Raw genomic sequence first — 15,122 nt, forward strand, 5'->3', positions numbered from 1 at the left:
CCATTCTCCTACTTTAGAAAACAGATTTTTTCCATTTTAGATACTATAAAGAATGTATTAGTGAATATTTATGTAGAAGTCTTTGCTTATTTAAAAAATTTATTCTGAGGTGGGCGGATCACGAGGTCAGGAGATCGAGACCATCCTGGCTAACACAGTGAAACCCCGTCTCTACTGAAAATACAAAAAATTAGCCAGGCGTGGCGGCAGGCACCTGTAGTCAAAAGAAAGCTACTCAGGAGGCTGAGACAGGAGAATGGCGTGAACCCAGGAGGCAGAGCTTGCCGTGAGCTAAGATTGCGCCACTGCACTCCAGCCTAGGCGACAGAGAGAGACTCCGTCTCAAAAAAAAAAAATTATTGTGAGCTTTCCTTTGTCAAGTACAGTCATGCTCCGTGTGAACAACGTTTTGGTCAACAAGGAATGGCATATTATATGGTGGTCCCATGAGATTATAATGGAACTGAAAATTTCCTGTTACCTAGTGATGCAGCTGTTGTAATGTTACAGTGCATATTATGATGCAGTGTGTTACCTTTTCTGTGTTTAGATACATGAAAACTTACCATTGTGTTGCAACTGCCTATAGTGTTCAGTACAGTAACATGCTGTACAGAATTGTAGCCCAGGAATGATAGGCCATACATGTCATCTAGGTGTATAGTAGGCTACACCATCTAGGTTTGTGTAAGTACACTCTTGACATTACACAACAGTTGCCTAGTGACTCATTTCTCAGAGATCGTTAAGCAGCCCATTGTTCAGCGACCCATGACTGTACTGTGCTAGGCTGGGGTGACATGATAAGCCAAATCAGAGACTTTCCCCGTCTTCATGAATTCTGCATCTTAATTAGGGAGAGAAACTCCAAGTTGAACTTGGTTTCATGTGTAGTATTCTCAATGAAAGTATTTTTGTAGTGAGTCACTAGGTCTGATTCTTCCAATCATAATTATTTTATAGCTGTTTAAGGAGAAGAGGTATTCAGGGAAATTGATCTTTCGGGTGTTGATGCACAGAGTCAAGAGGAGGGAATTGGGGGTGAGGGAGCATCCCAGACAGACAGACCAACCTCTGCAAAGGACCTGAAACCAGAGGGAGCCTGGCACATTTGAGAGACTAGACCAATTTGGGTTAATGAGGAATGTAGATGTGGAAATTAGAGAGGACAGGGAACAGTGTAGACAGAAATCGAGCTGGAAAACCCAAAGGTGTATTTATAGGAACAGCAGAATAGTTCAGTTGGACTGAAGTTTAATGTATGTGTAAGAGAAAATTGACCAGCATATATGCTAGGTAGTTTCACATGTACCATTTTGTTTCACCTTTACAACCCTGCAAGGGATTAAGTAATTTACCCCAGATCCTACTAAATTAAGGATGGGTATATCTTATTCAAGCATCCCCCACCCCCTTTTCCCTTAATATGGTAAGCTAGAAGTAAGCTGCTCCTACACTGTGCCGGTCTTGATGAGGTGATGGAGCTAGTGCTGATCTCCTAGTGGTCACAGGGAGCCTTAGGAGCCATAAGGCACGGAGCTTTCCATCACTTGGGTGGGTTCCCTCCCTTTCCCTTCATTATCCTCTGGTTTCTAGGTGGGGTTGGCTCATACCAAGTTGAGCTTGGTTTCGTGTGCAGTGTTCTTAGTGAATGTATTTCTGGAGTGAGTCACTTAGGTTTAATTCTTTCATTCCACAAACATGTATTCCAGGTGCTGGGCCAATTGGTCCTACCACCCGTGGGTAGGAGAACAGCACTCCCCAAAGCTAGGTTTAGGGTAGTGCTATATTAGAAACCGAAAGGGTTGGCTAGACAGTGTTTTCAGTGTATTTTGTGCTGTCACTTCCCATTTCCATCGCATCCTTTTTGCTTTTGAAAGACCTCTTAAAATTCAGGTTTGCTCTGGCGTAGGAAGGTTGTCCTTGGAAGAGGGACCTGAATTTAGGTTATGATTATGGGGTTGTCATAACTAATTGAGATCAGGGCTTCCATTTGGATATCCACACTTGAGATTTGTGCTGTTTTGCAGGGCAGAGTTTTGGCTAAATTGGAGTGATTGCTTCATCTAGGAGAAACAGGTGACCTTGAGAAGAGGGGGAAAGATTAGGAATATGGTTACTGGTGAGTTCCCAGGCTGTTTTGTTAATTCATTTTGTGGCTTTTATAGCTAATCTTTACAGTACTAGTGGTGCCAATTTGACCACAGCCTATCCTTCCCTGTCTTAGGTGGGCACTTAGAATTGTGGGTCTGGGCCCAGGTCTGTGACCAGAGCCAAACCCTGTGTTGCCAGAAGCTTCAGGTCGGTTGTGTAGATGAGCTGTATCTGACTGGTCAGAGAATCTGAGGCTTGATTCGGGAAGAACATTGAGTCTGACCTCCCTTTCTCCTGCCAAGTTTTGTAGATAGACAAGCTAATTTCATTTATTTGTTCAACATGTTCTTTGGAAACTATTTCCAAGTACCATTTTAGACACGGTGAATGAAACAAATTTTTGCAGTGCGGAGCTTAACATTCATTCTATTGGGAAGACAGACAGTACCCATAGGTAATGTACAAGAAAGTGCTCCGTGCTGGGTGCGGTGAGAGGGTAGGGTGAGAAGAGTAGAGCAGGGTAGGGGAGATATGAAGCTTGGGTGGCAGGGAAGGGTGGGGTTGTACTTTTAAATGGAAGATATCAGAGTGGGTCTCCCAGAGACAGTGACCTTTGAGCGAATGTTGGAAGGAGTTGAGGGAGTGAGTTGCAAGGATTTCTGAGGAAAGAGCATCTCAGACCGAGGTAATGGCCACTGTGAAGGTCCTGAAAGTTGGCTAGAGTGAGCAAGGAGTGTATAGGAAGAGATAAATAACAGGAACCAAGTAGTAGGCCTCGTAAGCCTCTGTAGAGATTTTGGCTTGTGTTTTTGGATAAGAGGGAAGGCCATGGGGATGTTTTCAGCTGTGTGGTATCTGCTCTTTTGAAAGGATCACTTTGCATCTTGAAATAATGGGACAAGGTGGGAGGCTGTTGCAGTAATCCAGGTGAGAGATGACGATGGCTTGAAACAGTGGAACAGAGAAGTGATTATTGGATTTTAGGGGTTTTTTTTGAAGTCAGAGCCGGCAGGATTTCCGGCTGGATCATATGTGAGGTATGAGAGAAAGGAATTAATCATCACTTCAAGGTGTCAGCCTAAGTGATTGGAAGAATATTGAGCTGCCATTAAATAAGGTGGGAAAGGCATTGGGAAGAATAGGTTTGGCAGGAGAAAGTTAGGTTTTAGTTATCTGAAAGTTTGGCATGCCTATTTAGAATCCAAATACAGGTGTAGAGTAGACAGTTGGATGAGTCTGGAGTTCAAGGGAGGGGTCCAGCCAAGAGATACAAATTTAGAGATTTGCCACAGTACTGGAGTGGGTAATAGACAAGAGGAGGTCAGAGGAGTGAGGTCCAGGTGATGCAACATTGAGGGTGGGAAGAACGGAAGGAGCCAGAGAGAGGGGAAAAGACATCAAGAGGAGGAGGGAGCCAGCTTGTGGCATCATCTGCTAGTTGATTGAGTGAGAGGAATTGCCCGTTGGATTTAGTAAATGGGAAAGCATCAGTACTTATGAACAATTTTGGTGGAGTAATGGGGAAACCTGTAACGAGTGGATTTGAGAGGGGAAGAGGAGAGGAATTGGAGACAGTGAGGGAATAGACCAGTAGTTCTCAAAGTTTTTGGTCTGAAAGCCTCTTTACATTTTTGAATTTACAGACTCCAAAGAGCTTTTGTTTTGGGTTATATCTGTGGATGTTTGTACTATTAAAAATTAAAATAGGCTGGGTGTGGTAGCTCATGCCTTGTAATCCCAGCACTCTGGGAAGCTGAGTAGGGGCAGATCGTTTGAGCTCAGGAGTTTGAGACCAGCCTGGGAAACATGGTGAAACCTGGTCTCTGGTAAAAATACAAAACTTAGCCAGGTGTGGTGGCACATGCCATAGGCCCAGTACTTGGAAGACTGAGGCATGAGAATCTCTTGAACCAGGGAGACAGAGGTTGCAGTGAGCCAAGATCGCACCACTGCGCTCCAGCCTGGGCGACAGAGAGGGACCCTGTCTCAAAACAAAATAAAACAAAACAAAAAAAACAACAAAAAACTCTAGTTGCATAAGTAAACACACTTGACCCCTATACCACCATGATGAAAAAACACCTCAGTGTTTTAGGATTATAGATTTCAGAGTCGCATTTAAGTCAGGGCTAACTAGTTTTAGTTTTTTGCAAAAATAAAAGGAAATGCATTTTGGGTTGGAAACCTGGGATTCCCCTGAAGTGATGTCTAGTAACAATGCAGGGATGGAGTCTTATTTCCGTGTTTTCCTGACTGTGTGGCCTTAGGCAAATTATTCCACTTATGAGGGCCTCAGTTTTATTATCTATAAAATGGAGTTGATCCTATATATCTTATTGAGGTTGTTGGGGGGATCACAATAGGTTGTGAAAGTGCCCTGTGTAAACAGTCTGAATTAATTGTAGTACAGTAGCATTGTTTAGATCCACACTTTGGCCTAGGTAGAAGTGTTGGCTTCCGTTTCCCTCTGAAGACAGTGGACTTTGGTAGCCTCACTTTGTGGATTGCGAAATAGCTTTTCTTTTGAAACAAAGATGTAGTCAAGGCCCACCCTGTCCAATCACTTGTTCTAGAAAAGTATATCTATTTTTAAAGATCACTCAATGATGGGTCTGATCTCTTTCTTATTTGTCACTTTTGAAAGATATTTAATAATTCCTAATGGTTCCTACCAGCTAGCCACAGTCTTGCACCCCAAGCAGGAAGCCAGCCAAACTGATGTTCCAGGTGCCTCCGCCCACGTGTTACCAGGGAGAGTGTTGTGGGATGAGGGAATCTGCATTCATGGCCAAGTCTGCTGTCTGATATACAAACCTCCGTTACTAGGGCCTTTTGAAGCCAAAGCCCTCGAATGACGTCTTTTTGGAGTGGGCAACTAAGGCCTACTGAAGGAAATCAGATGTTGGTGTGACCTGAGGGGTCACAGAAAGTATTTCTAGTTCCATATGAGATCTTGGTAGCTGCCTAACATCAGAGAAGGAAATCAGGCCTAATTTCTTGTTGAAGTAATAGATGACACATTTATCCCTTGCCTGGGGTCCAAAGATGTGGCTCTCGGCTAACGTACTGGGTTGTCTGGGTTGGCCCCTTGACCTACGCTTCAGATTTCACTTGCTATTCTGCAAGATCTCAGATTGTACCCCAGGTGTCCCCAGACCTCTAGTACAACCCTAATCTAAGACAGGAATTCACAAGCCCTTTCAGCTTAGCTGACAGGCAGAGCATATTTACCTGTTGAAGCCATACAAGCCCAATTCAATGACCAATTTGTTTGCTTTGTGCTAGAATTACACCCAAACTGTGTTGTTACACTATAGCTATCAAGTTAATCAGCAATGATACTAAAAAATGGAAAACAAATGCTTAATTAACATGGTTTGTTTTAAACAGCAAAGTATTCAAAACAGTCTCTGGAGGATAAATTTTAAAACGGTTTGAGGTGAGAAGTTGGGACCCCCAGTACTGGATAGGTCCACTCTATGACTTCCTGGCCCAGCTCTCAGGATGGCCAGGAACTAGCTCCTGCCTTACAGGACTGCCCTCCCTTGCCTGTACCTGGTGCCTGGCTGAGGAGTGTGGCAGCCTGAGGGGTAAGGCTGTGAAGAAGGGCGGCAGTGCCAAAGATGACCAAAACAGCAGTGATTCATGGTCATCCCTGGGCTGAGTGCTTTATGACCAATAATTCCTTTGCTTATTTTCAAGTAAATTCCTGAAAGTCACAGAGCTAAGAAGGGGCAGAGCCTAGGCTTAAACCCAGGACTCAGTCCATGGCTTTAACCAGTTTGGTGTATTGCGTCATTGAATCATCTTTAAATTTAAAATGTTTTCCTGATTGAATTCAACAAATAACTGAGCATCTAAGTAGATGGAATTTCCTGCCCACCAAGCCCAGAGCATCATGAGATGCGTGGTATGGAACACTTAGTAGGCTTCAAGAGGAGATAGTTCCTCTCCTACTCTGAAAAGGTCAAGAGTATGGTGATGAGCAGCCAGGGAGCCCATAGGAAAGTAGAAGCAAGGAAGGTTCTTCCTTCATGGGAAGGTGTAACTGCCAAGGAGTCGAAGGCAGTGGTTTGGTTTTGCACCCCAGAAGCTGATCCCTGCTTAGTCTTTGGTAGAGCCTTGAATTTCCCAAAGGGAGGATGGGAGACGGGAAATGCTAAGCTGTACCCTGAAGTGGGTAAGATTGGAGGTTTTATTAAGAGCAGAGAGATCGTGGGGTCGAGGTGGTGTCTCTTGATGATCAATTCTTTGATCCAGGCAGATCCAGAACCCCTGAACCCCTGAGACCCCATACAGTAGGGGTCACAGCTTTGCCACACCCCATCTCACTAGCGCTAAACAGCTTCACAAGAGGTGGGGGTTGTGAGTGAAGAGTCAGAGTGTTTGGTTCTCTTTTCTCTCAGGAAATTGAAGCCCAGTCTTCAACTGTGAAGACCCTGGTGGCTCTAGGTACCTGTATACAAAGAGATATGTCCCTTGGGGCCTCATCTCTCTGCCGGTGTTTTCTGAGGCGTTTTCCTCCCCAGGTGGGGAAGGCTGGTATTTTATTTTTTTTTTTGTAAGTCCCACAAGCTCCCCAGTGACCTGCTGTTGCCATCTCTTGATTGTTTCTGCCGCATCAACAGCAGGAAGCTGAGCTGTCAGTTATGTAATGGGGCCAATGGCCCCCCAGGGATAATCTGTCCCTTGCAGCTCTGCAGGACATGAAAGCATCCATGAGGGGACAGGCCTGGCCCGGGGCTGTTGACGTCAAGGCCCAGTTGCTGCTCACATGTTCTTCCTCCGTGGCATCCTTGGCTCCACCTAACCTAGATAGCATCCCTTTGGGTAAATCAAAGTGGCTCTTGTAATCGTCCAGCTGTGAGCAAAGCTGCCTGATGTTCAGGGGTGCTTCCACCTCCCATTTCCTCTTACCCCAGGGACACAAAGACACTCCCACCAACAGTAATAGCTACTGGTTATCAAAACCTGCTTTGAGGGACCCCTTGACTTGTGCAGGGCAGAGACCCTGCCTTTTTATTCCGAGCCCTGAATTAAGCACTTTACATGTATCATTATCATATATCATCTGCTTAGCTATTCTGTTATGTGCCCTCTTTTCTGCAGATAAGGAAGGGGAAAATCACTTTCCTAAGGTTTTGAGAGCCAAGATTTGAGACAAGGTGTATCTGTCTGGAAATTCTGCTACTCTATTCTGCGTTCTGCAGCCTCTTAAAGCCACTTTTAATGGGTTTCTATTCTGAGGCAGATGGTGGCTTCCCCTCCAATAGCACCACACAGTAAAGCACCCAGGGCTGCCATGGGCGTCCTTCACAGTCTGACACTGGTTTCAGCACAGGCACACTGTTTCAGGGCCACCAGCCATCCCTTCGGGTGAGGTCAGCCTGCACGTGGGTTCCTCCTGTGTTACAATGACTGCCCCAAACATTGGCAGAGGAGGCAAGGCTGAGATAGTGTGAGGTGCCCTTATAACCAAGGTCTGGCAGCAGAGAAGGCAGGAGCCAGGTATGCAACCAGGTCAGAATTGCCAAAAGGTTGGAAAGTAGGAGATCCAAAGCACACCTCCACCCACCAGCCGCTGGGAAAGCACCCGGCACTGAGGGCATGCTGTCAGTCAGCCAGTGTCTGGCACCAGCTACGAGGAAACGGCTCCAATAAGAGCCAAAGGCATTGTACGTGTCTGTGGTCCTGGTGCCCTGGCAGAAGCCCATTCTGAGTGAATCCAGCCAGGGATTTAAGGTTGATGAGGACCCAGCAGAATGGCAGCAGTTGCTCTATTTCTTTCTGACAAATCTTCCAGCTCACTCATTGAATCCTGACTTAAGCAAGGGATTCCATCACTCGTGCTTACTCTGAATGATGTGGCTGCCCATAGCCCTGTGTCGAAAGAGTCTAGAGCCAAGTCAGATTTGGTGGGCAAGAGCCCTTCTGGCATATGGTAGGCACTTGCCCAGTAGAGGCATTGATTGTTTGGACCCCAGTATGGTCTCCTAGGAACTTAGTTTAATAATGCAGATAAGATATGGACACTTGGTTGTGGTGGGTTATAGATGGCTCAGTAGAGATACAGGAAGACAGGAAAGAGTGGAGGAGGTGGTATTCCAGGCTGGTTCTTGAAAGTAAGTTTAGGGGTACCTTATAAGCCAGGTGAGATGTGAAGGGGCCACATCTCAGGGTACATACTCGGGTTTGGTTTGATTACAGTGTTCTCAGCTACAGGAGGAAAGGGTACTGTTCAGGTAGTGAAATTCCCAACTGGAGATACATTGTGGACCCAGGACCTGGGGAGAGTGCCCAAGGTTCTGTCTTGTTTAGGGCAGCTGCGTTCGGGCTCCTAGCCCCTCTTTTCATTTCCACTAGTGAGTCCGCTGTGGTATTACAAAATCAGAGGAAATGGAGATCTCCTCCAGCGTTTCTAGGATTCAGAGGCATGGCAGGCCTTAAAACTGCCAAGCAAGTTTAAAATAAATCAATACCGTAAAACACTGCAATGAATTTCCCAACTTTAAAGAAATTTCACTTTCAGTTAGAGGTGCCAGGGGAAAGCTATAACTCAGCCTGCATTGTACACAGGTCAGAACTCTGTATTTTGTTTCTTTATTAAAGAAAGTGATGTCTAGGGACATGGGAGGAATGGATTAGGGCCACCCGGGCACTCCACAGGCCATAGTGAGGAAGATGAAAATGCATTTTCCCAGGCTGCAAAAAGCATCTTGATGTGGTGCTTGGGGAAGTCGCTTTATGAATGGGCACCTTTTGTTTTCCCCTGAACTCAGAGGCATGGTAGTGTAGCTGTAATGGGAGGCAGGTTGGCCTTGTTATATCGTGGTTGGGTTTTAGTATTGATTGTCTATTTTAATGGGAAAACCACAAAGATGGTGTGAACCAGTTGACTCATTCTGCGTTTACTTCCATCTTTGTGGGGAAAGAAAACTCTTCACCATGTACAGCACCGCTTTGTTTTTTCTTTTCTACTTTTTTTGGATGTGCTTAAGACATGCCCTCTCAGAAAGCTAGGCACGCCCAGGGCAAATCTAAGGCATGGAGCTGGGAGTATAGTGTTGTCAGATTTTGGCAGGTTGTATGGGCATTACCAGCACAGCCCGGCCTTGTACCAGACATAGAGAGAACTGGAAGTCACAAGTAAACACTCTGTTGTTAGTAACCAGATTGCATCTTGGATCTGATGACGTTTGGAAGGAACCCTTGGTTTGCATAGAACAGCAGAAAGAAGTGATTGTACCACACCCCAGACAAACAGGCTAACTTTAACTTTTAAAAATATTTTGGAGTTTAGGCCAAGTGCCTAAACTGAAATCCAGATGTCACCACTGACATGGTCCGGAGGTCCTCCTCCCTCTTCTGACCTGAGCATCTTAGGGCCGAGGTACCAACAGGTATGGCAGGAAAAGCCTTCAGAGAGCATGTAGCTCCTTCCTGCTGCTCCGGAGTCCTGTAAGCAGGACAACAGCTGTCACAGTAATGTCAGACTCCCTCCTGCTCTTAGAACTGAGTTGGGATTGATGCCCTACGGAGACCCAAATGTGAGTCTTCAGCCTAATTATATAAACCTGGGTGAAGTTTAACCATGGTTAAAAAATTGCTTTCATTTTATCTGCAGCAGGAACAGAGGATGTCATGAGTAAGGAGTGTTGGTGAAGATGTCTTCAAGCCCTTGTCTCCTTTCTGCTCCTCCTCACTCGATCCCACCCCCCAACACACAGCGTCAGTGAGAAACCCTAGCACCAGTGGTTCTCAGGATGTGCTTCCCAGACCAGCAGCATCACCTGGGAACTTGTTAGAAACTCATATTTCTGGCTGCACCTACTGAGTTGGAAACTGGGATGGGGTATTGTGTCAGCTCTCCAGATGATGCTGATGAACACAAAAGCTTCAGAACGGCTCTGGCAAAAGAGGGTGAAGGTGCAGTCATCCACCCTGCCATCTTTTAAACGTGCAGACCATTGCCCTCACCTTTTACCCTTTTACCTTCAAAAAGCTTGGACCTAGGCCTGAGAATCGGAAGGGCCTGTAAGGTCCTGGCTTCTATAATGCCCTAAGTAATCGTATAATTACCTAGCACTGTGACTTGGGCAAGTCACTCCTCCAGAAAACCAGGGTACCTGAAGGACCACTCTTGTCCCTTTCACCCCTTCCTCCTGTCCTGGCATGTTCCTAGTTCCATGGTGGATGTGGCTCTGGGACCCTGGGACAACTGACTCCCACTCAGGCTCGCTCTCTTTTTTTTTTTTTTTTTTTGAGGCAGAGTCTCGCTCTGTTGCCAGGCCGGAGTGCAATGACACGATCTCGGCTCAGTGGCTTCACGCGATTCTCCTGCCTGAGCCTCCCGAGTAGCTGGGATTATAGGCGCATGCCACCACCCCAGCTAATTTTCGTATTTTTATTAGAGACGGGGTTTCACCATGTTGGCCAGGATGGTCTCAATTTCCTGACCTGATGATCAGCCCACCTCGGCCTCCCGAAGTGCTGGGATTACAGTCTTAAGCCGCTGCGCCAGGCCTCTAAGTGGAATCTTAAACGTGACTTTGAATCGTGACTAGCAAACTTCTTTTTCTGTTCCACAGACATGTATTGAGCACCCGCTGTGAGCCAGGTTTGGGCCGTGGAGATGAGAATTCCCAGCCTCAGTTCATGTAAACCCTGGGCATCTCTCTGACCCTCTGAGTCCACCTCCGTAAAGGGGGGTTGCTAACACCTGGAGGGTTTGCCATGGGGATTACACGGAACGTGAATGAAAAGCTGGCATAGGTCTGCCAGGTGTGCAGCAGCAGGTACCGCACAGGCGTTGGGTCCTGCTGCCCTTTCATGCCAGTTCTCAGGCACTCTGGTGGCAGAGCGAGAATTAGTATCTCGGAATGTGTGCAGGCTCATGTGCTTCCCCCCCCCCACCAATAAAAAGGAAAACATGCGTGCCCGAGAGGTCCCGTTAATCTTTTGATCAACTGTGTGTCAGGCACTGTGGTGGGTGCCTCTATTAATATAACACATGGGTGAAAAAAGCAGACATGGTCCCCACCCTTGAGGTGCTGAGTTTGAGAGACATATCATATGGGAGTACCATAGGTACGGTTTCAGTTGTGTGTAAATGAAAATAGCAGAAAATGAGGACTTGCCCAAGGCGGTCAGAGAAAGGTTCTCTGAGGAGATGGCATTGAAGCCAAGACCCGAAGGATGAGGCCTCTGCCAAGCAGAGAAGAAGGGAGCTGGCTGGAGTATGGTGGTCAAGGCGGAGTTCAGGAAGAGGTCACTGGCTGCCCCTGCAGGTGTGGAAGCAGGGAGCCCAAGTAGGAGGCTATGGCTGTCCAGGTTAGGGGAGGTAGTGAAGTGGGAGCGAATTCAAGGTGCATTTTGGAGATTCAAAAGGGCTCTCAGATGGGTTGAATTTGGAAAGTAGAAAGGAGTGGCTCAGAGCTGACTCCATCATCAGTGGCTTGAGTGACTGGGTGGTGGGGACAGAGCCATTAAGAGTGAATGTTGCAGCAGGACAGGGTTTCGGGGAGTAGGGAGATACATAAATGTGTCTTGGTCATGCGGACATGACTGTACTCTCTGCTGCGTGGGTGTTTGTGGTAAGTGGCGCCCGTTTATCTGGGTCTTCCCAGGACTGTTGGATCTCAGTTTTGCTGCTGAACAAAGAGCACCTTCACAGGCACAGAATGGCCCCTTGGACTCAGGGCTGCATTCATGACTGAGGCTTGCTACTTTTTGTTCTTTTCTTGGTAATCAGCTTCTCATTAGGTGATGATGTGTTGCTCTTCTGTCCTTATTTGCATCTGCACTCTGCTATAATTGCGTCTCAAGAACATGGCATTTTGTTGTTTTTGTACTGTTTTGCTTTTTAGAGCTGAAAACCTATGCGGGGTCCTGTCACATGGGCAGCCTGGTGATCCTGTCACAGGGCAGCTCTCCAGTGTGGGCATCTCACTCTCTCTTTATTTATTTATTTTTACTAGTTATATAACATCAGAGTCATGATTGCTGGCTGTAAAATTGATTTTGAGAACCACTTTAATTTGTAAATTGGGAAATACTTTCTATTTTGGGTTAGGGAAAGGCATACAGGGGAGGGAGGTGGAGGAAGAAGGTCTGGTTTCAGTAATCTTCAGGTTTCTAGTGCAAGCATCAGGAGCTGAGGGGCGGCCCTCCAACCTTATCTGGACGTCCAGCCAGTGGGGAAGGGGCTTCGGAGTCACTCCTTTGGCCATCCTGTCACACCATGGTTTGAATGACAATATAGGCCTTGGGTAGAGGTTGCATCATCTGCCTGCTCACCAGACCCCCTTCCCTGGATCCCTGGGGACCCTAGGTCTTTACACAAATTCAGCAAATGGTTACTGAGAGTTAGGAACTTGCCGATCATCCTGCATTCACTATATACTCATGCATCACTTAATGGGGATATATTCTGAGAAATCCATTGTGAAGTAAATTTGGCTTTGTGCATACATCATGGAGTGTTCTTAGACAGTCCTAAATCAGACACCTAGGCTATATGGTAGATAGAGCCTATTGCTCCTAGGTTGCAAATCTGTACAGCATGTCGTGGTACTGAATACTATAGGCAGTTGTAACACAATGTTGTTTGTGTTCTATACGTGTAAATATAGAAAAGGTACAGTAAAAATATGGCATAAAAGGTAAAGAATGGCTGGGCTTGCTGGCTTATTCCTATATTCCCAACACTTTGGGATGCCAAGACAGGAAGATCACTTGAGCCCAGGAGTTTGAGACCAGCCTGGGCCACATAGGGAGACCCCCATCTCTTCAAAATTATATTACAATTTTTTGTTTTTTCAAAAAACAGATTAAAAATAGTATACCTACATAGGGCACTTACTGTGACTAGAGCTTGCAGGACTAGAAGTTGCTCTGGGTGAGTCGGTGAGTAAGTAATGAGTCAGTGTGAAGGCCTAGGACATTACTGTACACTATTGTAGAATTTCTTTCTTTAGAAATAATTAACCTTAGCTTACTGTAACTTTTTTGGTTTCTAAGCTAAAAAACTTTTTAAAACTTCTTGATTCATTAACATTTAGCTTAAAACACAAACATGAGACAGGGTCACGCTCTGTCACCCAGGCTGGAGTGCAGCAGTGCCACGATCTTGGCTTACTGCAGCCTCGACCTTCTGGGCTCAAGCTGTCCTCCCGCCTCAGCCTCCCAAAGTGCTGGGCTTACAAGCCTGAGCCACTGTGCCTGGCCCTTCTTTCTTCATATCCTTATTCTATAAGCTTTTTTCTATTTTAAAAAATTATGTATTTTTTTACTTTTTAAACTTTTTTGCTTAAAAACAAAAGCCCACACATTAGCCTAGGCCTATGCAGGCTCAGCGTCAGTACTCCCCACTCTTTTTTAAATGTTGTGAAATCCTCACCTGCGTCCAGAGTATTGTCGTCCCAACTCCCACTCCAGAGAAAGGAAGTGATTTACCACTGGCCACATGGCTAACTCATGCCAGCTCAAGGGCCAGAGCTCCAGTGCTCATGCTCTCCATCGAGCTACCAAAGAGAGGTCATCTGAGCAAGTCCATATGCACCACACTGTTTCAGGGTCACCAGGAGCTCAGAGGAGGGAGCTGGCTTTTGCCGAAGAAGTAAGTGATGGCAAAGTAGAGGACACGTGACTTAAGATGGACCTTGAAGAAAGACGAACAGATGAGGATATTTGAAGTAGGGGACGTAGCACGTCCAAAGACAGAACACTGGAATTTGTGGAGAGTGCCTATCCCTAGGTGTGTTCACACCTAGAGTTCACACCTAGAGGCTAGAGTAGAAAGCTAAATATGGCTAAGTTGCCAAGAGCCTTGAATGCCAGCCCGAGGAGAATGAACTTCATCCTGCCAAAAAAGATGAGGGTGAGTGGGTAGTGGTGAGCAAGGTGAGTCAGTAACAATGAGGGGAGAACTGTCAGTCCCCCAGGAGGAGGAGATGAGATGCCACACCAGCAGCACGTGTCTCCAGAAAGTGTGAGACTGCACAGGCACCTTCCAGAGCATGGGAAGGCAGAAAGGGGAACATCTGAATAGGAAGATGAGAAACCTTTGCTTCTATATTGGTGTCAAGACATCAAGAGACTTGCTGTTGAACCTGTTGGACTGGTCAATCTAGGTTTAAACGGCAGCTCTCCTACTTACTAGCTGGGCGGCTTTGGGCAAGTGATCTACCTTCCCTGGGCCCCCATTTCCATGTGTGGTCAGTGCAGTAAGCGTTGCTCACTGTAGGCTGGGTCCGGCGTGGTTCCTAGCTCCTAATGAGAGCTGAGTCAATGATGGCTCGGTGTGTTGCCCCTATCCTGCTGTTTTGTTTGTTTTTGCCAAATCCTCATAGGCTAATCATACGTTTTCACTTTGCTTCTCACTAACAATTTGTGATAGCATTCTTTCCCCCAGAGAGATCTCCAAACCCCTTAGCAAGTGCCTCCAGTGAGTTCCCCTTGGCTTAGTGGGCTTTAACTGGTTGTTGTAACCAGAAGTTCATATGGACCTCTCTGTGGGAACGACCTTGTTGGCATCTTTCTTTTTGTAACCACAAATTATTCTGTCCCCATATGGAAAAGTGACCGCTCCCCTTTAGCTAGTAATGGCACCTCAGCATCTTCCTCCTGGCAAGGGCCCTGAGAACCTCAGCCTTTCCCTTAGGTTCTTTCTTTGCTAATCACAGCAGCCACAGCTGAACCTGTCTCTCTGGGGACCAACTGAGGCAGTTGGCAGCTTTTTTATTTTCAGCCCCACACTTAATAAGTTGAGGAAGGGAATTAGGGTATCCATGCAGCTAACTGCCAATTACCCATGCTGTTTCTGGAGACAAATAGTTCCCCTTAGTTGGTGTTGGGTTCTACCCAGTGCCTGTGTACTAGCTAAAGTGCTTAGGGGAACTACCATCTCAGTGCCCTATTGCCTTTTGACCTCCCAGGGCCAGAAAGACGAGGTTTAAGTGAGTCTGGGTTCTCAGACACAGACAAGATGACTCAGGCAGTGTGCAACCCTGCCTGCTGGTCACCACAGA

At 46.4% G+C, this 15,122-nt stretch overlaps 1 protein-coding gene across 1 annotated transcript in view; it reads left to right on the top strand.

Moving 5' to 3' along the window:
• Nucleotides 1-15,122, top strand: part of STK35 (serine/threonine kinase 35) — a 46,989-nt gene that overhangs the window by 16,999 nt on the left and 14,868 nt on the right. The gene's annotated exons all lie outside the window — the stretch shown is intronic.

This window comes from Macaca thibetana, chromosome 10 (genome assembly GCF_024542745.1).
Source record: "Macaca thibetana thibetana isolate TM-01 chromosome 10, ASM2454274v1, whole genome shotgun sequence".
Classification (NCBI taxonomy): Eukaryota; Metazoa; Chordata; class Mammalia; order Primates; family Cercopithecidae; genus Macaca; species Macaca thibetana.